The 24,930-nt window shown below is 36.8% G+C and overlaps 1 protein-coding gene across 3 annotated transcripts in view; it reads left to right on the plus strand.

Annotated features, from left to right (window-relative positions):
- The first annotated feature begins 73 nt into the window (after positions 1–73).
- Positions 74–24,930, plus strand: part of LOC105834024 (lachesin) — a 63,511-nt gene continuing 38,654 nt past the window's right edge. Inside the window, exon 1 of one of the 3 annotated variants that reach the window (XM_036292737.1) lies at positions 74–352. The gene's annotated coding sequence lies outside the window, so the exon portion shown is untranslated. The remainder of the gene's footprint in view (positions 353–24,930) is intronic. The other 2 variants (XM_028193659.2, XM_028193660.2) reach the window with 2 other exon arrangements.

Consider the following 24,930-nt stretch of genomic DNA (forward strand, 5'->3'; position numbering starts at 1 on the left):
CTGCATGTGCAAATCTAAAAAACGCGCGCGCAGAATCCGCCGTGGGACCGGAGTGACGTTAGCCGTCAAGTAGCGAGTGTCGACGTTTGAGTGGACGCGCGGCCGACGACATAAAAGGGAGATCGCGCGAGCGGCGGGCGCACAGTCGCGCACCGTCTATCCGCCGGTACGGAGCGGAACGCGCGAACGGCACGCAGCATATACACGGTTACGTTCGAAATCCATTCTATTCGACGTCCCCGGCACTTTAACCCGCGGGGAAGCAACAGTTATGCCCTCGAGGACCGTTGTCGCACCGTTGGCCATCGACTCGCCACGCTGTTGAATCGCACTCGTCGCGCGTCCGCCCGCGGTAAGTCACAAAACCAGGTACAAGATTTTCAACGATCCTTAACCCCTCGCCTTTTCCACTTCGCGCCAACTTTCGTCCGGGATTACGTATTCGTCCTGTGCGTCCTCTTCGTCGAGGGGAAACCCGCGCGGACACCGTTTCTTTTTAATTCCCGACTCGCCGCGCTCGGCGAGAAGTTTCGGTGTAACGTCGTTTTAAGTTTATCTACATATTTATCATTTCTACAAGTTTTTCGTCGAGGGGCGAGCGGCGGAAGCGAGTGCCATTTTTGAAACCGCGTGCGGGGAAGAACGTGAAAAAAAAAAGGAAACGACGTTTCGCCGTAAATGCTACGTAAATATCTCGGAAAGCCGGTAACGACGAAATCTTCCGATCGTTAGCGGCTGTGTCGCTACTTTCTCGGAACGTGTCATCGGAGGCGTCTTGAAGTTGGACAGTTACGACGATTCAAATCGCAAGTGATCGAGCTATCATTTTAGCTCCGATCACACGACGGTTATCGGCGAATCAATTTTAGTTGGAAAGATTTAGTTCCACGGTGTTTCACTCGATTGCGAGTATCGTATCGAAAATGCTCGCGGACTTTACTTTTCGAATATTCAGAGATAATTCGAAAGTGAAGCGCTAAGACGAGAGTTCTCGCGTATTCGACATTTGTGCGACGCTTTAACTTGGGGGGGGGGGAGGGGGAATGGTGAGTGAAAAATTATTTTTCTTGTAATAACGGAATAAAACGCACTTTTAATATTTGTTTTTTTTTTTAGTTATATATTTGATTGTAACGTATGATTGTAACTAACTTAGTCGTTTAAAAGTATTGTAATGCTCTATAATTTGGATTGTATACACTTAAAAAAATAATCTTGCAGCTTCAGCAAAAACGATATGTGTGTAAAATCTAGCTGAGATAGAGAAATAATTAGCAAATACTGTGATGATGTATGCACTGAAAAAAGAAATTTACTAAATTGAAGTAAATATTTTTTCAAGTGGTACCATGCAGAAGTTTTGTAAAAAATAAATAATATTTACTTCAAATGAGACAATAAGATAAATTCTATACGTGACATGCAGAAGTTTTGTAAAAAATAAATAATGTTTATTTCAAATAAGACAAATTCAAATAAGATAAATTCCATACGTGACAGCTAAAAAATTCTAGCAGATAACAAAATTAGCGACACATTTTGATCGCGATGTCAAGAAATCTGTCTGTATCGGCGAAAAATTTTTTTTAGGTGCATGTTCGGTTAACTCGATACAGAAAATTCGTCGAAACAGATTGAAAACGAAATATCGCGCGGTTTCAAAATTTATTTTTACCGAACAAAACGACACTCGTCGTCGCCCCGATGAGCGTTTTGTTTCGCTCCCTTCCGATTCCCTTTGGAAAACTCGACAGGCGAATCTTGCAAAACTCGATCAAAATCACTCTGTAACAATCTGATAATGTTGCCCCTCCCCCCCCCTCTTCCATGATTATTTCTGTTTTCACAAGTAATATCGCATTCCGCAAGAAACCGCGATCGAAGGAGGCCCTGGAGGGAGGAAACGAAGGGTTTTGCAGCAAACCTGCCGAACTTCGGCTCGGGATTAATTTGCCGGTACCTCCGGGGAGCTTCGGAAGCCGCGTCCGGCGTCCGCGGCTTCTCGAACGGGAGATTTCAAGCACGCGTGGAAGGCTCGGGTTCGACGATGAAATCGCGTACGGGTCTCTCGGCGACTGATAACCGGGAACGCGCGGCGCGAATCCGCGGGAGAGCTAGAGAGGATCCTCTCAACGATCGTTTCTCTTGTCTGTTCCCCACATCGAGAGTCGACTTTGCGTGCCTGAAACCTAATTGAATTCGCCGATCCTTGTGCTCTGTCGAGGACGAGGAGAGTTGGACGGCACGTAACTGCTACAACTAGATTTCGTTAATATTTCAAGAGACATTTAGTGTAACTCTGTTACAAACCATCGAGCGATCGATTAAAGACGATTATCCGATAATCCCGTTATTTCGCCAAATAAAATATTATTTTTGTTATACTGTACGGTACGTACAGTAAGTAGCGCGGGTCGAGTTATGCTCCGCCGGAGGCAGGTCTGATTTACTGGTTGAGCATTAATTTTCTTAATCAGAAGTTTACTTGATCTTGCCATCGGAAAAATTCCCCGCCCGCAAATTCTGTTATCGCTGGATTCTATAGTAATTATCCTTTAAGGAAAACAAATTTAGATTTAGTGTTACGTAAAACGACCGCTACGTAGGCATTATAAACGACTTAACGGGCTTGAAAAAAAAAAAGCGGAGGATAATGAAAAGGAAGCGCTCGGGGTAATTGATTTGTGTGCGCGGCAAACTTAACGCGGCTTCTCGACGAAAAAAATTTTCAAGACAATTACATCTTGGGGAGACGCGAAGTCATTCACGTATTATTTTACCCACGCAAACCTTTCTACGCCTCCCTTAAATCAATACTCTTAATTAATTACATGGATTGAATTGTGTTACACGTTATATATTGTTTTTATTTGCTCCAAGACAGGTAAAAGTACACGGAGAGAATTTTTTTTTGAAAATTTACCCTCAAAATTTAGTCAAATTTACTATACCTTTAGTAAAATTTACTAAAAGTATAGTAAAATTTCTCGAGGTCACACATTAGCCCACAATTACCAAATTTTTAGGGTAAATTTTAAGTGAAAATTCTCCCCGTTAATAAAGTTTCCGCGCAAAGTTTTTGTATAATAAATATCTTGGCAAGATATGAGGCAAATTTAAGAAATCGCACGAGAACGTTAATATCCCATATGCACAGAGTTGAAGCAGATCTCGCGAGAAATTACAAGAAAGTCTAATTTCTTGGTGGAATTACTCCCGCGGTGAAGCCGTCGTATTCGTGGGGGTGGGAACAGGGAGGTGTTCGCCACGCGCATCGCCAGGCTTAATGCACAATGACTATGCCGTGTCGGTAGTGAGAATGTTGCGGTTAAATCTATATGTAAGCGAGAGAGAGGAAGCGTACGATGTATGCAGAGGCTGCGTGATTCGAACTACTGCTTTTACGGATAGAGACAGAGCGAGAGGGGGAGAGAGGGAGAGGGAGGGAGAGAGAGAGAGAGCGAGAGAGAGAGAGACGGACGAGGTCGTGGAGTAGTTGTGCTAAATGGTTCGCAAACTAATGTTCAAAATTCGAGCATTGCCGCGAGACCGAGGGAAGATGGGGTGGAAAGGAAACGCAGCGCGAGCACACGTCTTTCTAAACGGAAAGAGGGAAGCGGATGAGGTCGAGAGTTGTACCAACCGACGGGGGCGTATACGTATATATACGTGACATTACCTTACCCTGAAATACTTGACGTTCAGCGCGATCATGAATTATTAAACAGCGTCCTTTCGTCCAACGCGTCTTTAATTATTCGTCGGCGAAATCACAAAGGCACGCGTAACACGGTGTGTTGCCTGCGTAACGGACGGGGGATGGAGTGAAAATCGCAAAGTCGCTTAGGGCCCCGAAAGAAAATATTTCCGAATCGTTGGGAGGATCGTCGGTCACATCCGCGCCGCATTGATTAAGAATCACACGCGAACCGCAGACCCGACGCAGATTTGTTCCCCGAGTGAATCTCCCGCGGATAGGTGCGCTGGGAAATGGAAATAAGATTCTGTCCATTTTTCCATGCATAGAAAGTGTCGTTCCCTTTGTATGCACGTAGAACAGATATCTTATTTTCCGGCGTGCGATCAGAACACGATTTTCCGGATTGTATGTCCGCGTACCTCGGGTTTTCTCCCCGTCCTCGCAGAAAAGAGAGAAAGATAGAGAGAGAGAGAGAGAGAGAGCAAGAGATGCGCGATCGATTAGCCTGCTCGCGACGTATACAAGAAATAGTTTGCATTGCTTCCTCGATATAAAAATGTAAAGCGAGGATACGATTGGAAGATCAACGCAATAATATGTTTCTGTTATTTAATAAATGTACCGTGCGATCTTCTTATATATATATATATAAACGAGAGATTGCTCTGCCCTCTCATTTATTTTTCGCATAACCGCGACGTTTAAAAATGCCTCACCTGGTACACTGGTACTGTAGTACACCTGAATGAAAATGCGTTACAATGCGGCAGACGTGCTGTACGTCTTTGGTCATTTTATTGTTGGAAGAAGCATGCCCAAGCCGCAGCAGCATTTCGCTGAGAACTCCGCTCGTATATATCGGTATCGGCAAGTTCCGCTCGACAAAACAAATTGCTTATACCGTCAATGGAACTTTGTCGGAGGTGTGTGTTTGGCTATACGTATCCGATACTTCATACAAACCGTTTGTTTAACTTCCGAAGTAGCGGAGAAGAGCGCGCTCCCTCCCGAAATGATGGGTGGAAAACTGAAAAATTCCTCGAGTGGGATGGGAGGTATGTCAACAGGGAGCAGAGCTAGGGATAGAAAACCCATCCTGAATAAATAAAGCTCGGTGCCCGAAAAAAAATAGTTGGCTCGGCTTATCTAACGCGTATGCAGCTGATAGAGTGCGTTTTGTGCAAAGTAACGATGTTACATATATATATATATATATATATATATAAGTCTTTCCGCGCGTTATAAAATGCATATCGTCCCACATTTTTCGAATTAAACTTTTATTGACATCGCGTACTTTTAAACTTCTAGTTAAAATCTAATTGGAGAAAATATTAATAGTGAATGAGAATCGCGTGATATTTTTTTCTTTGGTATACAAATATAATAACGTGAAATTTAATTAATGAGATGAATTGTGCTTACATACAATATGAGTGTCTATAAAATAAAAATATTTTGCAATATTTTTCAACCCTTTGTATACATATAATGCCGTGCATAAATAAAAAGTGAAAATGCAAAATTATCCTTCTCGCGTAATCACACTTTTCGCTTGAGATTGTAATCTCTTACTATATAATGTTTATACATTTATTGTATTAGTTATAATATTGCTTATATAGATATAAAATGTGTAATATAACAATAGAACACAATCCCAGGCAAGAAATGTGATTCTGTGCAAATTGTAATTTTATTTCCGCATGTAACAGATTTGCCGTTTGAGAAGGTAATTGAGATTAAAATTATTTTCAATGCAATTGTAGAAACGCAACGTTGCGAAAAGGCAATCAAGAGTTGCGAAATATTGTTAAGAAAATTTCAATAACCACGTTGAAATTTTGTAAGGATTGAGTTAGTGTGCTTTTCGCGACTTAATATCTAATTTACGCAAAGTGGACATGCGAAAATGATAATCCATATTATTCGCCAACGTATCCAAACTATTTTTTTAATTTACGTTTATTGGTTATTACATTTAGGTGATGAGAAATTACGTTTGTGTTTACAAATGCAATTTTAACAATACATTATATGACAATATATGTATATATGACGATACATATATTGTACTCGTTAATTAAGCGCGAATTACTCATATGAAAACCTATTAATAATGCGGCAAATTTAATGAATAGAGAATATTATACTTATCATAAGTGACCGTACAATATTCAAAGCTGAACAGACATTTGAATGGTGTTAATAAACGGTTATTAACGAAGCGTAGTTTGGTTAATTTTTCGATTTTACGTAATCTAAACAAATATTTGAATAAAAACAAATCTTCAAATTTGTATTTTTTTAAGCGTCGGTCGTGTTTTTCTATCATCGAGGATTTTCGCATCAATTTTCGACGGATAAATTGCTGAAATACACGTGTTTAAACATACGCTGGTAGACACGCGTTATTGCATTTTATCGGAAATATGCTTGAAAATTTTCCCCCGAATGGAGATTACAAAAAAAATGGTAACAACGCATCGGGTTTGTCACATTCCTATGCACGCATGTGAAAATGATATAGGATTTCATATTCACGCATGGACGATCCAAGTTTTTCGGCAGCTAGGAATTAAGCTGCCTTACCTTCCTCCAGCTTCCTGCAACCTTGCAACATTTTTGCCACGTTTCTATCACATTTTACATGTATACACCTACATGTAATGTAGGCATATTTGCCTACAAAGATATTTTCAAAGATAAACAAAATATGTTTATGAATAGTTATGAATAAGTATGTTTTCTTTCAAGCAACACACACGGAAAAAAATTACTCTCAAATTGAAACTTATGTATTCAAATTAACGCGATCATATGTAAGCAACAATATATAATCTTCTTAGAAGAATTTGAAAATCTTGAATTTTAAAATATTATAAGTTTATTTCAATACTATAAGTGTTATTTCAAGAATGTAATATAATTGTTTTGATAATTTTATTCTAACAAAACTATAATCTTCGATTTACACATGTAGTATTTTCTTCTATCCAATATTTTTTCTTTTTCATTCAAGAAAATTATTCTTACATAACAAGAATATTATTTTCTTGATTAAACTACATAAAATTTTGAAATAAATCTTCATTAAAGTAAATCTTTTTGATTTAACGCGATATAATCTCATTTCAAGATTTCCGTTTTGAAACTGGAGATATTGTCAAAACAAGAATATCCTTTTTTTCTGTGCAGTGATGCACGTTTCTAAATTCCGAATTTTACTACTTATATCGATACGAATGATTTCTTTCGCATAAAGATTCGACTTTCGTGAGCCGAAACATTGACCTCTGTTCGCGCTGTTCACCCCATATATATATACATATATATCGCGAGAGGCAGCAGGCGTGCACGAAAATGCAAGCGGGTGAGGAGGTGACGAAAGTGAAGGACAGGGGTAAATGGACGGGTTTCGGGGTAGAGTGGCTCCCCGTTCTCGGTGGAGGCATTTGTTCCGTCGACGCGCAAACGCGCGCCCGCGCCTCGTAATAAACATGCCGCATGCCCGCGGCGGACGGACTGACTGATGATACCGTTCACCAGTAGATCTATGTTATTGGTTACATCTCCCGATACCGATGAGCCATTGAGCACGGAAGCGGGAAAGCATTCGTTATGGCCGAAACGAACGGTAGTAATTACCGCGACCGCTCTTCTTCGTGCGCCCGTAACTCTTCCTCCTCTGTACGGCCGGATCTTTCCGGGCTTCACGCACGCTCGCATTTCGAAATGCAAAAGTTATTTCCCCTCCCTGGCTGCATTTCATCCACGTTACGTTCCCTTCGCTGAAGAACAGGCAAGGGTCATGCACCGAATGTTGCGACGAAGGCACTTTCGTCTATACGGCGCCGCGATTTAATTTCTACGTGTGTGCACGTAGAAATGCATAATTTAACATTATAATTTTATTATAAGGCGCTGAATTTTTTAATGGTTCTAATTGAACGGTATAAAATTGAATTATATAATTTTTGCGTCATTCTTACACCGCGCATTTTTAAAATATGTCGCGTACTTTGCTTTCGTGTCCGCCGAAAATGCCGCACGAAGAATTACAAATGATTTCTCTCTCTCTCTCTCTCTCTCTCTCTTTTTTCTCGCGAAATACAAATTGCTTAATGCTGTTCACGTATCGAATATGCCACGCTATTGACCGATAGACTTGCACTTTACGTAAATGAAAACGTTTGCCGCCGCGTACGGAGTTTCGCAACATTTTGAGACATTAGCGGGTATAGCATGTATAAATAACGCTTTGATCTTCGTTTATACCGTGTGGTACAAAGTGTCGAAACGCGTATTGGATAGTACCTCATTCGCGTCGTTTAAATATTAAATGCGGCTGTTTGACACCAATCCCTTTATTAACGCCGATCGCATATTCGATATGCAACAGATATCAAAGTAAAACTGAGTCGTTAACATTAAATTACGCGTCGAGTGTGCAGATCAGACCATAAGTGTATTAATTTTTACAGTGTAACGAAATCACTCGCGTACTTCGCGAATTTATAAAATATTCGATATTGCAATTGACATTTTTCGACAGTGATATCGTGACGGAAAAATTAAAATAATTTTATGAAAAAAAAATACGCATCGTAGAGAAAAACGAATAAATCTCCCCGGCGGAATGTCACGCGCTTAAACCCAGGATGCGAAAGAACCTAGGAATATCGAAGGAAATTTGCAAAAAGGCGTGGACGAAGTCCATTTCCTGGGCGGCGGAGTAACCGCCGCGCATAAATCTTTTCTGTCAACTATTTATCTTTGAAATACGTAGGTGCGAACAACGCCGTAATCATCGCGCGTGTTGTTTCGCATAATTTTCAGAAATAGCGCGTCACGTTCGTACGCCGTCTATAATAACAATTTTTTTACGAAAAGAAATTAGTCGAATAAAATTTTCATTCCATTTCAGCTTTTAATTATTATAAATCTACGCGCTTATTGTTAGACATAAAATTGTATCACGATCTCCGGTAGAGGAACCCGATTTTGTGCAACAGAATTTTTCGTGTGCTACCAACACGCTTGCAAAATTGTAAAAAATATTTTTACGCGTGATATATAATAAATTTAAAGTCGGCGCGATATACAACACAAACGTGAAATGCTATATCCGCATTCGTAAATACGCCATGTAAAATACTTTGACTATCTGATACGCGTAATTTCAACGTGTAGCATCAGGTGGCTACGGTGCTATCGCGATAACGCCGCTGTGACAATTGAAATTATTATCAGTGTTACGCATCGTGTCGCCGTTGTCAGTATATCTGACAGATTAGCAGAATGGCCAATGAAACAAGAGTGAAAACTAATTCCACGTCAGGCGCGCAATAACGTCGCGCGCGGGATTGCAGATCTTCCTTTTATTTGTTGTTTTCCTTTTTTTCCTTATTAGCGACGAGCAATACGCCATTACGGTCGCGCCGGGTAAGAACTTAATATTTTTCTGACAACTCGCTAATGCGCGCAAGTTTATCCATCTAAAGTCTCGCTTTAACAAAATCACTTCTCGTTTTAGAGATTTAATATCTGCAACGTAATTCATTTGGATTAGGTTGGCGCATTAAGAAACGGCGCGCTCCCGCCCGGAGTAGCATCCGCGAAACATCTTCGTGCTGCTAATTAAAATTGTCCCGCGACGCTTCTTATTATCGTCGTAACGTCATTAACCGCGATTGCCTCTCTCCGCGGGGGAGAGAAAGACGTATTATTATGTTGCGGGAGCGGACGCGCGAAAAGCGGAATCGGCGTTTAATCGGCCGCTGTTCGGACCGCCGGACCGGGGAGTCGTATAAAAATTAACCGACGATAATACGGCGCCGCCGATTTATTTTAATTCAGTCCGCCGTAACCAGCGGATGGCTCACGCCATTCATCCCCAATTCGCGAATTCGCTCGCGCAGATCGAATTGCATCTTTCTCGTCCTGCGCTATATCCTCTTCCACCCTCTCTCTCTTCTCCCTTCCCGCCCGTACGCTTTTGACTGTTACGCCAATTCGTCTTTCGAAACGCTGCGAAACGCTTAATGGGATCGTATCTACTGCGCATTTGCTATTACCGCGTTAACAAATAGAATAACTCCCCGTATATAACTCGGAGTTTCGCCCGCCTCGCTCGCGCATTCCGGACAAAACATGAAATCGTTACAACGATTTGCAGCACACTTCGAAAACAGAGAGAGTACCCTCCCCGCCATCCCCCCCCCCCCCCGACACCTGCCCCCGCGACCCCGTACGCAAATCCCTTTCTCTCTCTCTCGTCCTCTCAGCCAAAACCGGGGTAATCCCCCCGTCCTTCGTACAAACCGATTCAGTTATCCCATGACGAACTAACGGGTACTTCAGTCTAAATGGATCGATATTTATTCGGGATAGACGATCCGCGAAAGCGGATCTCTACCTCGCATGTTCGTATCAGCGCGAAATGGTTCCTTTACCGATTTTCATCGAACATTAAACAAATCTGGATAGAGTGACTCTCGCAGGACCTGTTCTCATAACGATGCCTTTCATTTGTGCGACCGTGTATTATCGATTGATTATAATTCCCTCGGCGTGCGCGGAAAATTTTATGAAACTTTTATTCTATCTTTTTCGAAAATTTATTGCGTAATAGCGAATGCATTTTCACCGTCTATAAATAACGTTACTCTCTTTCAGATAATAACATACTAAATATATTATTCAACTATTCATCATTTAATTAGTCGTTTAATGACATTCAGTGATTTGGGTAAAATCAATATTTTCGTAGCGTTAAACTCGAAGTTTGCGCCGCGCAAAAAAATATGCTATACATTTTTAAAGCAATTAATGTACTCTGATTAAAACGTGCTTAATTTCAAGTTCTTGATTATTAATTTTATTCTTCGAGTAGCGCGAATATCGTTTTCTCATTCGTATTATTCGACAGAGTTTTTTCTGCATGGTAAAACGGTCGCGTATTCGCAAGGGGTGAAACTGCAGCGGAGAAGAGCGCAGGAGAGAAGCGCGCAGCATCACGAAAGAATACAACGTTGGGCCCCGGGCGCTATCTCCATTATCATAATTTTTTTTGTCAATGACGCCTAACGGACAATATAATGTGTATGAAAAATGCGTGGCACTGTAGATAACAGAAGGGGGCCGAGCGAGACAGATAGCCAAACGGGATAGATACGATGAAAAGGGGCACCTGCTGTATCTCTGTGTGCATCCAGCCCGCGGGGTGCAACTTAATGAGCTTCCTGTGTTGGTTCCGCTTTTAGCGCGTAACTCGACGTCTCTCGAGCGCTCTCTCTCTCTCTCTCTCTCTCTCTCTCTCTCTCTCTCTCTCTCTCTCTCTTCCTCCCTCTCTCTTTCTCTCATTTATGCGCTCTCCGTCCGTCATCACCCTCCGTCGTCGACGTCGTCGTGGTCGTCGTCGCCGTCGTGAGTATCATCACCAACGCGTATATCTCGGAAAACGATCCATCCGCAGCGTTAGAAGCGGCATTAAGATGCAATCACGGCGAGTCGCGAATTAGCCAGCCGGTTGTCCGTCTCGAGAATTCAATTCTCGCGTCATGGGGAAATTTGTCATGGAAAAACTTCTTGTTAATTTTCATTGCGCGAGCTATGCGTGTGAACCACTGTGATTGTCAACGACACCAAATTTTTGCCAATCCAACGATAGATAAATTTCATTTAACGATATTAAATTTCATAAATTTAATCCCGCTTAATTATAATTGTGGAATGGATATCCGAGAAAAAATGGATATTAGTATGATCAGATGTAAAAATATATAATTAAATATGAAAAGATCTAATAATATGTTTTTTATATGATTATATAATAGATAGATCATATAAAATACATATATTATTAGATCTTTTCATATCTAATGTATTTTTATGATTATACATATATGATCATATTGCGCCAATTTTCGGATTTGATTATATATGATCATATATTATTAGATCTTTTCATATCTAATTATGCATATTTACATTTGATCATATTAGTGTCCATTTTTTTTCTCGGGTATACTGAATAAAAAAAGAAAAAAATCATATTTTTAAGGAATCAACATTTAGCGACGACAGAAAGGAAATCGAGCACGATATATTTTGTACTTTTTGTCGACAAATGTAGGGGGAAGGCACTGAATTTGAAACACCATTTTGTTTTTGGACAGTATTTCTATATAAATAACAGTTAGAAAAATAATGTTGAAAACATAAATACAAATTAAAAAGTATCTTCTATCAAATGGTATAGTAATTTTTATAATACTGTTTTGTATTTTTTTTTATGATTAATGTTTTCGTGACACATGTCAAAAAGGGCATCTGACGAAATGGGTCTCTAATTTTGAATTTCTATACGATCGAAGTATTAATGTTACATTTTCTTGATTTATATATCTTATTATGTATTATGTAGTTCTACTCGTCTACTCGTTTCTACACGACTCAAAATAATTCCGTTAAGCTTGCCTAAGAGACAGAATCGTGCAAATATATTCGTTTTCAGCAGAATTTTTATAGAAAAGGATATTAATGTATAAAATGTGGATTATTATTTCTTTAAATAATTAAGCAGATCATATTTTTATCGATATACGTATGATGCGATGTTTCCAAGAAATGTTTTAAATTCGGTGCCTTTTTTCTATTAAAACACATAATTTCTTTCAAAATTACTTCGTATTTACGCAAAATAACAGCTGAGGTCCTTTGATTTTAGCAAATATTTTCTCTAAGGCGCAATAATTCGTTTAAGATCATAGTTACTAAGAGAAAACTTTTTCCTCGTTGCTACTTCGCGTGTTACTTTCTCCCTCTTTCGATCCGGCGTTGGGTTACTCGCGCGAACGTCAATTCCTCTGTTCTACCACAATCCTATCGAATCCGCTTTGTAGTGGCGTCTGGAGAAGTAACAAATTCTCCAATTCTTCAATTCGTACTCTCTCACCGCGGAACCGATTGTTCGTTACCCCGCGAACGGATGAGAGTACGGAAATCATGTATCGATCCTTTGCCGTATATGTGGTGTTACCGCACGCTTTCTCATCGTTGCATCGCGCACCTTTCTAATTCCACCGCGCTCCGTCCGCCAACTCTGTTTGTCTATACACTTTTATTATCTGGAATATCTATATCTTATTTCTCTCGCCAGCATTTTTATTCAACCTCATAAAATATTACCGTAAATTTTACTCCCGATCTCGGTTCGAGCCAAATTTATCTTGCCCACATGTAGATATTCACGTTCTACGAAATATGTATATAAAGAAAACTATTTAACTTTTGAAATATTTTACTATTCATGCCGTTTTTATACACGCGTATCAAAGCTAAAGTTCTTTTTATTTCATTTTGTCACAAACTACACGAGTATGCATGACTATGACATATCTTGTCAAGTTCAGCAAAATAAAATTAACTGCACAATTACATTTTTTAAAAGGTAATTTTTATATTTTCAAAAATATACGATATAAAAGGATTAAAAAAAATAAATTTAAAAATTCAAATATTTTAACGTTTTTATATAACGCTAAATATCAATTTTTTTTTAGTTTTATAACAAAAACGAGCTCCACCAAACGAATGTAAAATATATTACGAGATATATTATTGAAATGTTTACCTAAAATCCCTGTAAACATGCCGAATGGTGCGGATCATGGCGTTCTGACGTAGCCACGGCTATTTCTCTCGCAAAACTTTTGCGCGCCCCGGCGAACACTCATCACGCCGAGTGTCACGGCCTATGCGCTTCGTTCTTTTCTCATTCCGTGTTCCTAATTCTTCACGAGGGCTTCGGAGCTCTCGCCTCGGCCTCCTCGTCCGTTCTCGCTTCTCTGCGTTGCAAATCCATCACGCGGTATTACCGAGGGATCAGCGAGACAGACACATGTACACATAAAACGCCGGCGAGCTACCACTCGACGTTTGAATACCGTTGAACTCTGTTACAGAGTGGCCCCGCGGTAAAAGGCAACGGGGGGAATGTATCCCCGATGTTGCAAAGTGCTGCGGCGGTGCCAACTTATCGTCGCTAAGCCTCTTTACGAATGTGTAGCCCTTTTTCACCTATCCTCAGGTGACCCGATTTGTCGCCGGATAATGTTGATCGTTCGCACACGCTGCAATCATTGCGGCCCCGATGCAAAAATTAAGACCGTTAACATTTATGTTAACGATCGCGTTAAAGAATATTTCGTTACGTGAAAATCACGTTAGGGGGTTAATCCTCTTCCAAATTAAAAAAAATTAGTCCTACTGGAATTGTGTAAAAAATTTGAGTAAAATGATGCAGGCTGATTAAGGGAATGCTGAAGTTGTTCTGTTTTATCGATTATTTTGATTATTTTTAATTCACTAATCTTTTAATTATATTCACAGAATTAAAAATCCCTTTTTCACAATAAAGTGCAGACGGTAACATAATGCGCGCGTAAAAGTTTTATACAAAAAACTTTAATTAAATTTTATTTTTGTTTTTTATATAAAATTCTTATGTGCGCATTATGTTACCGTCTGTACTTTAATTATGGAAAAGAATTTTTTATTCTGTAAACACAAATAAAGATTAGTGAACTAAAAATAATCGATAAAATAGGACGATCCTCTTAACGGGCGTCTGTGAATCAAATTCTTATGCATACAATTCACTATGTTCAAATTGTCCGTTATACGTTGTCCGAAAAGTTTTATTAACCCCCCTCCCCCCCTCGATTATCAACGTCAGAATCCACTGGTGATGTATAGTATTTATATATCCCAGCCATCGTATAATTGTTAACCATAATTCAATTTAAAAAATATTTTTTATTTCGCTCAGCAATCATATATTAAACGAAGGGCTGTCATAAATAAAACTGTCGAGACGAGTAGGTATTTTGGCGCTAACATTCTATGATCGCGTGACCACCGCATTATATCAAAAATGTAACGAGAGTTCCCTTCCCCCTTCCCCCCCTCCCTCTCACACTCCTCCGCCCAGTCTCATTTCCCGTGGCTCGATTTAGCGACTGACGGAAGCACGTAAGTGAATATCACCTCTTTTCTCAGCTGATACTCCGATACTTTTGCTATCCTCTCCGGTACCGATACTCTAAGTGCAACCGAGAATCGCGACGGAAGAATTCGCGAGGGAGCAGCCTGAGGAAAGCTAAACGGAGGCTGGAGGACGGCGTTCTATGAAGCCGCATCTCGTAGATACGAAGAGAAAGAGAGAGAGAGAGTGTATATGTTAAGACGCCTACCAACTTTGCAGACAGTTTGAACCACAATCCTCAAGTTCCATCGCGCAACCGAGCCCCCTTCGAAACCTATCCTAAACGTTGCTCGCGCGACGGCGACGACGTTTCGCGCTCATCGATAGTCGATCGTTATTTCATGACCGTCTTTTGCATGACGGTGTGTCACGTTAAATGTGTAAGCGACCTCCCTGCTAGAAATTTAGTACAGCTTTGGATTGGTTATTGGACAGTTTTACTGGTCTTTGTTTGGTAACACTGAATAGCAAACTGTCTAGGATACCAATCAAGATGTAACGCTTTTCTCATAGTTATTGTATAGAAAAACCGTATAATATCCGAACTCAGTTACTTAACAGTTACTCAACAGTAAAGGTATCTCTTAATCTTTTAACCTCTTAATCTCTCTTGACATTTTTGTCTACAGAACTACATACTTGAAGTTGTTCAAAAATTAAAATAAAAAATAAAGTCAGTTTCTATATAGGCAGTATTTTTGTATCTAAAGAGGAATCATTAATACTAGATAGTAACGGATTAACTGAACTGTATGAATTTCTACCAGGGCTGGAGAGAAAGAGAAAGAAAGGAGAATGACAAAAGATTGGGACCAGACTGCAATTCGCATTTCTCACGTCGTTACGTCGACGCGTCTCTTCCGTGGCGCCTCGGGCGATGGTCAACCGCATATGAATGGTGTGACGTAAGGTGTCTAAGAGGTTTGACAAGTACGTACGACCTACCCCGGTAAGGTGGGAATAGTTGATGGGAAGACGATGACCGACGGCAGTGGAAAATGCCAAATGTTTCCATATGCTGCAACGAATTATCTTGAAATATAACCGAGTTGTTAGAAATGCATTTCTTTTTTAAGAATAGAGTTTTTTTTTATTAAGAACGTCTTTAAAACTAAAATGAAATGAAGTACGCGCCTCGAACGAAATAAATATTATACTCTCATAAAAAGAGAATATTTTCGAAAACTAACAAACTCCCACATTCTTAAATGTAACGAATTCAAACTGTACATACAATATAGACAGATGACCGCTGTTACGTGTTCTTTGTTCCGCGGTATTCAATAATTAAAGAACAACCACTATAACCGTTCGCATAAATGCGACGTAATCTCGAGACAAATGACGTTTTAATATATTTTTCGTGGACAAAAATATATATGTAAGACTCGCCGCGGTTTATTTACTGCTGAATATTAATCTCTTCGTAATTTTTTATTGTTCAACTTTTTGCATCTATTCTGTAATTATAACTTATCAGATTTATGGATCCAACATTCTCATTGTGTAAAACCGTGCGCGAAGAGCGACGTATATCGCTGTCGCTGTTAACGACCTCGGATTTATTCTTTGATGGGCGACACGCTGCTGGTGCGGCAGAAACAAGGCAAGAACGGCGTTTATAGTGCCAGTAAAGTTGCGGGGTGGAAAAGACGGTTAAATATTCGTACGTATCATTACCAGCACGCTTGCAGCAAGGAGCCTGGTGTACAGTAGTATAATTTACCTTGTCTGGTATATCCCCGTAGAAACGCAGATATCACTGGCACGACTTGTTACGATTTATTCGGTGGACGACACGGAAACCGAGCGAAAGATGCCCTGCTGACAAAAAAGTTAGATAGTAAAGGATAATAGTAAATTAAGTTTAGCAGTAGGAGGAAGGGGAGGAGCGGAGGGAGCATGACTTCGGTAAACCCGGTGAAGGCAGACGGACATCAGATGGCTTCTTTTGTAGGAACCTTCTTTTAACGGCAGTGTCTCGTAACATAATTAGCAAAGTAACTTGCGATATGGTGAGAGAATATTTATTTTAAGCTCGGCGGAAGGAAGAGGAAGAAAAAGTTTCTCCTCTACAAATTCACTCGAGGAACGGAGAGAAATTTAGAGATCGCGGGTTTGACATTTGTCCGGGATAAAAAGGAAAATCTGTCGGATGAAGCATTTTTTTTTTTTTGTGGTATACGCATAATCTCGCGATTTTACTACTTCTTGCAGCGGCATGATGTTATCGAGATTTGTTTTAATTCCCGAATTTTTCGCGATATTTGTTAGCTGACCCTTCAGCGCATTTCATCCGGCGCTATAGCAAAACGCGCCGCGGAACAAACGTGATTACATTCGTTCACTGGCAGTCATTAAAATTTTTTTGCGCCGTACGTCTTTTTTTTATAACCGAGAAATTGCTGTGCACACGCGTAATTTCATTGTGCATTGTAAACAACGAATTTTATTACATTCTCCTCGCAATATATCGCCATGGATCTAATTTATAGAAAAAGACTGATATACTGGTATTTGGTTTGAGATAAACTAGAACTTTGACTTATTTTCAATTGAATGACGAAAAATATTATTTTATAAAATTTTGTAAAAATAAGATTTTGGTTTGAGATAAACTAGAATTTTGACTTATTTTCAATTGAACGACGAAAAAAATACTGTTTTATAAAATTTTGTAAAAATCTTATTTTATAAAATCTTATTTTTACAAAATTTTATAAAATAGTATTTTTCGTCGTTATGATTATATTTTTTATTATTGTCGTATATTAATGAGACATAAACAGGTGTGATTTCTGCTTACCGAATTAAATTTACTTTCCGAGATTTCGTAATTTTTTTTATTTAGATATTTAATTATTTTCTGGCCTTTACTCCTTTATTGTTTTTGAACTGTACAAGCCATTTCTTTGAATTTATTAATTTTTTTTAATTTTTCATTTAAAACTTTGCAAGTATTTTTAATTACGAGCAAAAATTACCGGAATTAAATATCAAATTCATATTGTTTATCAATAATCATTATATTCAGCCTTATCACATGCGCTACGACATAAATATTGCTATTTTCCTGCTATCAGATGCCTTTATTATTCAACGAGAGAGCACCATGATGATCCTATGCGTACTTCTATTATAAGTCGCGAAATCCGTCGATAACGAGACATTATAATTACCCTCATAATTATAACGGGTTCTATAATCGGTAGTACAATGCATAGTTAACGAAGAAATTTAATATGCGACGATGTGCCGGTTCGCCTGTTACAGTATTACGGCGAATATGTGATGTGGTTATTGTACAGAAGTTTGTCAGAGTGAGGGACAGAGAAGAGAGATATGGAATTCGATCTCATAAATATGCTGGAGTCGTGTGTACGTGAATTCGTTACCCAACTAATTGTCAGACCGCGAACATCGATCAGATGTATTATCTTTGATCTATGTACAGCTTGATGTACAATAATCTATCTATAATAAAAGAAATATTAATTATAATGAACAAAAGAACAGGAAAAAAAGGAATATTTCTTTGTAATCCTTGAAGGGTTGCGGACCTTCTCGTAAGGGAAGCTGTGTCGACAGGTGCGACGAATCATAAGATTGAACTTTTTTACAACTTACTATTTTAGAATTTATTATATCGTCATTATCGACAAGCGCACACTAAGCAGTGATAAGTCAGCGTAGTTACGAAAATCCCTCGAGTCACTTCGAGAATTTCCATCACGGCGTGGCATCTTATCAATAATCAATCGCTATTTCAGCGCTCCTCTCGGTTGCATTAACGAAAGTTTTGATCGAGAGAGAGAGAGAGAGAGAGAGAGAGAGAGAGAGAGAGAGAGAGAGAGGAGTAGAGGTAGAGAAATAAGACTATAGGTGGATATAAGAGAAAGAATAGCGGAAACTGCAGTTGCACTTTGTCAGATTAAGTAGGACGAACGGATGAATATACCAGGGAAGTTTCGTTATCCGTATCCGGGGGCGAAATTTTATTGGGAGGAGAAAGCACTCTTTTTTTTTTTAATAAAGTGATATACATCATCTTCGATGGGAAAAGGAGTCGATAAATCTCCTATTCATAGATGTCGAAGGAATGATTGATCAAATTTCTTTGTTGCGAAACGCGAAACCATTCCGGTGGATGATTTAAGGAATGCATTTATCATTGTTTCGCCCGCGATTCGGAATACTGATGGGTATCTTGAAAATTAGCGTTTAAAATCAGATATTTGTGATTAATCGGAATTGCCGAGCTCTGCTCGTAATTTAAGTACTCGACAATTCGTAAAATTAAATCTCGTATATTTTCATGTAAAAACGATTTTATTTCAACGTTACTAGATATATATTGAGGGGCGGGGAATTTTGTGATATTTAATATTATTTTATCACGCGTTATCTGTTATCGAAAGTGTGTTCCTCATATTTACTTACTTGCCAAATCTGATATTTCATATGTAACAGCCTAATATGAGGATTATCTTAGAATGGTAATCCTTACTGAGCGCATTATCGACGATTGGCGTATTCACATCGTACCTTGATTTCCTGTTCTGATACTTGATTTCGCAGCTTAAATACTAGATTTACTCTCGCCAAACGCGACGGTGAATTACCCTAATGGGGACGTATCTATAATGCAACGATGAGATGAGTTTAGTATTGTCCGTCGAAAGATAATTAGATCAAACTGATACACTGAAAAAAAAGTAATTGATTCAATAAAATGTGTAGTTACGGACTGTCAACTACAGATATAGTCAATACAATAATATTTGCTGTCAACGCAAGTACACACAGAAAAAAAATTACTCTCAAATTGAAACTTATGTATTTAAATTAATTTAAATACATTGTTTCATATATCGTAAAATCATTGTTTCATATATAAGCAATAATATATAATTTTCTTAGAAGAATTTGAAAATTAAAATATTATAGTCTTATTTCAATACTATAAGTATTATTTCAAGAATTGTTTTAATAATTTTATTTAAAAAAAATTATAATCTTCGATTTAAACATGTAGTATTTTCTATCCAACATTCTTACCTTTCCATTCAAGAAAATTGTTCTTAAATAACAAGAATATTATTTTCTTGGTTAAACCATATAAAATTTTTTAATAAATCTTCAGTCAAGTAAATTTTTTTGATTTAACGCAATATAATCTCATTTCAAGATTTCCGTTTTAAAACTAAAGATATTGTCAAAACAACAATATTTTTTTTCTGTGCAATTCCGGGAAAAAATGTTTCATATAAAAACATATATAAATGTATATGAAATATATCCATACATGTTTATATTAGTTTTCTTTTTTTTTTGCAAAATTTCTGTTTGATATAAAAAAATAATAGTCATACTGAAAAGATAGAAACTAATTAAAAAATAAATTTTTGCATTGCTTCTTTTAAAAAAGCTAAGTATGAAAAATTGTCCATATATAATCATATATATTCCGGAATATATACAATTATATATGGACAATTTTTCATACTTGGCTTTTTTAAAAAAAGCAATGCGAAAATTTATCTTTTAATTAGTTTTTATCTTTTTAGTATGACTATTATTTTTTTATATTAAACAAAAATTTTCCAAAAGAAAGGAAACTAATATAAACATATATAAACATATTTTATACATATTTATATATGGTTTTATATGAAACATTTTTTCTCGGGATGTTGCAATAACATATATTATTGTGTTTAGTATATCTGTAATTGACAGCCCGCCACTACACATTTTGTTGAATCAATTACTTTTTTTCCGTGTATGGATTATCAAATTAAGTAGATTACTTTATTATAAGTATTACGTTTAATTAATCGCTTGATCCGGTTGTGATAAAAAATTCTATTTTGGAAAAAATGTAAAGATGCTCTTAGCTGAAGATAGAAGCTGGACTATTTGCTCCGTGCGCGAAATAAATGTATATCTGGTTATCAAGAAAGAGATCACGTTCAATTCTGGTGGATGAAATTTGACGGAGGACGATCTTCTCTTGCAGAGCGGAAAACTCTGAATGTTTGCTTCTATTCACCGTGGAATATCGAAAGAAATAGACCAATGGTAGACTCGCTCGAGAAGATTAGCCGTATGCAAAAGAGAATGGGGGTGTGTCAGGGAGGAAGAAAGAAAGAAAAGTGTTCGCTAAGTGCACGTGAGAATTGCGTCGAGCAATTGCGAGGCGTGTAACACGACTACTGTAGTGAGAAAACGAAAGCCGAAATAAAAGGAACCGCTGGAAACGCGTAAGTAATAGCTTCGCCAGCAGACCTGATAAAACGAACGAATAGCCGATGCCGGGTTTTATTTTTCTTTTTCACGCACCTCAGAAATAAACTGCAGTAAAACGCGAGAGAGAGAGAGAGAGAGAGAGAGAGAGAGAGAGAGAGAGAGAGAGAGAGAAAGAAAAAGAGAAAAAAAGAACAGAAACAAGATTGGGAAATACAGCGAGAGAAAGCGGAAACAGCGAGAAGCGAAAGTTACCCCTCATTTCTCGACTCTTCCTTGTATCTTCTTTTTGATCGGAAACGTCTTGCTGCCTCTCATATTTCTAGTTTATCTTGAAATAGAATTGAAAAGGACTTTATGTAAAACCTAGGAGAATCTTTTTATATAATGATAACCTTTTTGTTTATAATGGTATGCAACGAATATATAAGTTATGTATAAATATTTTAACAAAAAAATCAATTATAATGAGCTCGGTGATGCAAAGCGATAAATATAAAGAACCAGATCAATATAACGAGCCAATACAGTATTCTTATAAATTATAATTTAATGACTACTATAAATAAAGATAAAAAAATGTAACAAACGAATGGAGAAACTCTGTCGTGACAGAACACATGTTAACAAGTAATCTTTTCGATTGGAATAACGTCAGAATCCTAGAAACTACGCTATCGAAAAAGACTTATTTCAGAAATGATTCATATCAAAAAAGCAAATTAACAGTATCAATTTGCAAAAAGACACAACGTTTCTTGACAATTCCTGTTATTGTTTATTTAACATTCTGTCTAAGAAAGAAAGAGGTTAATTTTGCCAGCTCACAGAGCCATTGACTATTGAATAGTTGAATAGTTGAACACGTTTTGACGCTTTGTTCCTACAATGTTCTTCTCTTACTCTAATACAACACCTGTAATTATCGCAAGTATAGTTTCTCATTTTTTATATTTTTCTCTTCGTTTTATATATTTCATATATAACGTATAGTTTTCGTTTTTTTTCGGTTATTTTAGAGTTACCACAGTTTTACTGACTACACTAATTTTTAGTATTATCGACCAGAATTACCCTCACGTTTTAATGATTTGACTCTACGGTTTTTTCACGGTTTTTTGGAACGAAAAAACTCCGATTGGACCCTACGTTTTTTTTTACAAAAGAGAAAAAATATTGTCTTTGTTTTTTTGTCTTATTAGTATTATAATATCTTCGTGTTATTTTCTATTTTTTACCATCTTTTTATTTGTATGAATTAATTTTCCGGCGATATGTTGATAACTTCAAATTTTTTCATTGTTTATCTATTGTTAGTATTATGACAATACTTATTTTTGTTTAATCTTAAATATTTTTTGTATCGACTGATTAGAACTTCGTAAAGTCAAAACGTTTCGAGAGTCTTTCATTATTACATTGCGTTTTAGAGTTCATTCATTTGTCACATTTTATCTTTATTTATAGTAATCAATAAATTACAATTTTGATAAAAATACTATATTGGCTTGTTATAAATATTTTATTTAAGAAGAACTTATGTCCAACGGATTTGCATTAATAATGCAAAATAATGTTTCAGTTTTAGATATTTCCGTTAGTGATGTGGTTCCTTATATCTATGTTTATTTGCACACGTGCAACGAACATTTTCGCTATGTAAGTCTAATAATGTGGGCATGTATCGACTTTCTAATTATCAACGTTCTTATAATATCGAGAAACAGTATTAAATTTCAAGTTTCTTCAAAATCCTGTTAAATCATAGAATATTTTTACTTAAAATACTTTTTCTCAGCTTTTGATCCCGTTTTCTTTTTTTTTCATAAACTTGTAAATGACTTTCTTGTAAACAATTTTAATACTTCTCTAACTTAATTTAGATCCAATAATCGATAAACCAATCTGATAATTTGTGTAATTATTTCGTAAAATATTTTCGAAATAAATGTTTTGATTCGCGCGCGTATAATCGAAAGATTTCTAAATTCGATAAATATGTATATCGGTTAATAATACGCTTCGACGAATTGTGTGACAAGTATAAATTAATTTTCATAATGCCCATTTAATTGTGCTGTGAATGATTGTATTTTAATTACACATTGCACGCATATCTTTTAAGACACGTGCTCTCAAATTACATCCAGGTTCATAATTTTCAATCTATCAGACGTTAACGGATACTCTTGATTATTCATCGGAAGGAAATAGTTGAATCTGCTTGGGCGCATAGTGGAACGATAGGTAACTGCATCGTTCAAGTCAAAGGGGCTTTTGATATCCTGACCACTGATCGGTCCTTCAAAGAGGTTCGACGTTTATCGGTCCTTCCCCGTAATACGTGATTCTACTTTCGTATTTATGACGAGCTCCTCGTGCATGCTAATGTGCATCTGTAAGGTTTTTATAGGATTCAATGTTGTAATATTGCAGAGTCACTGACAGATATTAAACCAAAATATTCGCGAAAATTTCGTTTTCGTTAACTCAAACGTAAGTTCTTTTATTTATAACTGTTACTTGAATCTCACATCTTGGAAGTCTATTTGAATTAGTTGTTCAAAGTAAAATTCGTATATAATAATTATATGTTTGGTCGTTATATGTCTCATACTAAAAACCGTAATAAAATATTAGAACAAAATTTATATTTTGAAATGTAGACAAGTCAACGATACATTTTAATAAAAGAATTTATTAAATATTCCCATTAACAAAATATCTAATTAAATAATTGCATAGCGGATAAAATACAAAAGTAATTTATTTACTCCAAGATTGTCCTTCATTGTTTGATGTTTTTCTAAGCTTTTGCTTATATTCTCTTTTTTTTTAAGTTTTGATTTTACTTGTACAAATACTCATGAAACACGTTTAATTTAACGATTGCATGTGCTAATTATCAAAATAGAATAATCGCGCCGCATTTTACACGGTACACTTGACTTTAATCATGCGCGCTATGCACTTTACTATCATGCAATGCAATAAAATTCCATTGTAAAATAAAATACTAAATATATTATAATATTATAATATTATAATGCAATTTCGCGTTAAGTATTACAAATCATCAAGCGGCGATTTAATAATTATCAATCAATACAAATAATAAACTCTCTCGATTAATAATCTGGAGGCAACGGGTGTTGAAGCCAATATTTCGCGCAATTTATTCATTCGAGCGATTCAGGTTATGACTTATCGTTTTGTGATATTTATTTTGGACTATATTTTTTACTTTAATTATTGCGCTTCGAATTTTTTTATCGACGTAATTTGTTTATCTTGTCTTTACATCTAGAACGCGATGTAATAGTCAAATTGAAAATTTTGAATAATGAAATCCATGTTATTTCAATCGTTTATTAATAATACGTATATCTCGTTAAATTTATGTGTTTAAAATATATTATATAGAATATTAAATTTCAATCATATATTTCTGAATGATCTATCGTACCTTCATTATCCAAAACTTTGTTAATTGAATTATGACGTACAATATTAGGATTGCCAATATTATTTTCGAACTTTTTGGTCATTAATGAAACATTGCTTGTACGAAATGGATCGATACTTAATAACTACAATCAACCACAATTGACTGTAACTAATGACTGCTACAATTCTAATTAATCATCAATATATTAATACAAATCATAATCGTAATTAATTCTTCTGCATTTTAGCATTTATTAACCGAGTATAATAAATTCGGAGCTTTTACATCGATGATTTAAAAGCTTCTGCTACTTGAGATTCGTCTGTTGTATTACTGATTTGCGAAATATCAATCGTAACCTTCTTTTATGTCACTAGACATCAATATATAGTAAACATAAAATATTATCATCTAGCATATTGTAATTTTATAATTCAAAATTTATACACATTAACAAGTTTATAACACTCTGTGCATCAAATTAAT

The sequence above is a fragment of the Monomorium pharaonis genome, chromosome 10, assembly GCF_013373865.1.
Source record: "Monomorium pharaonis isolate MP-MQ-018 chromosome 10, ASM1337386v2, whole genome shotgun sequence".
NCBI classification, from domain to species: Eukaryota; Metazoa; Arthropoda; class Insecta; order Hymenoptera; family Formicidae; genus Monomorium; species Monomorium pharaonis.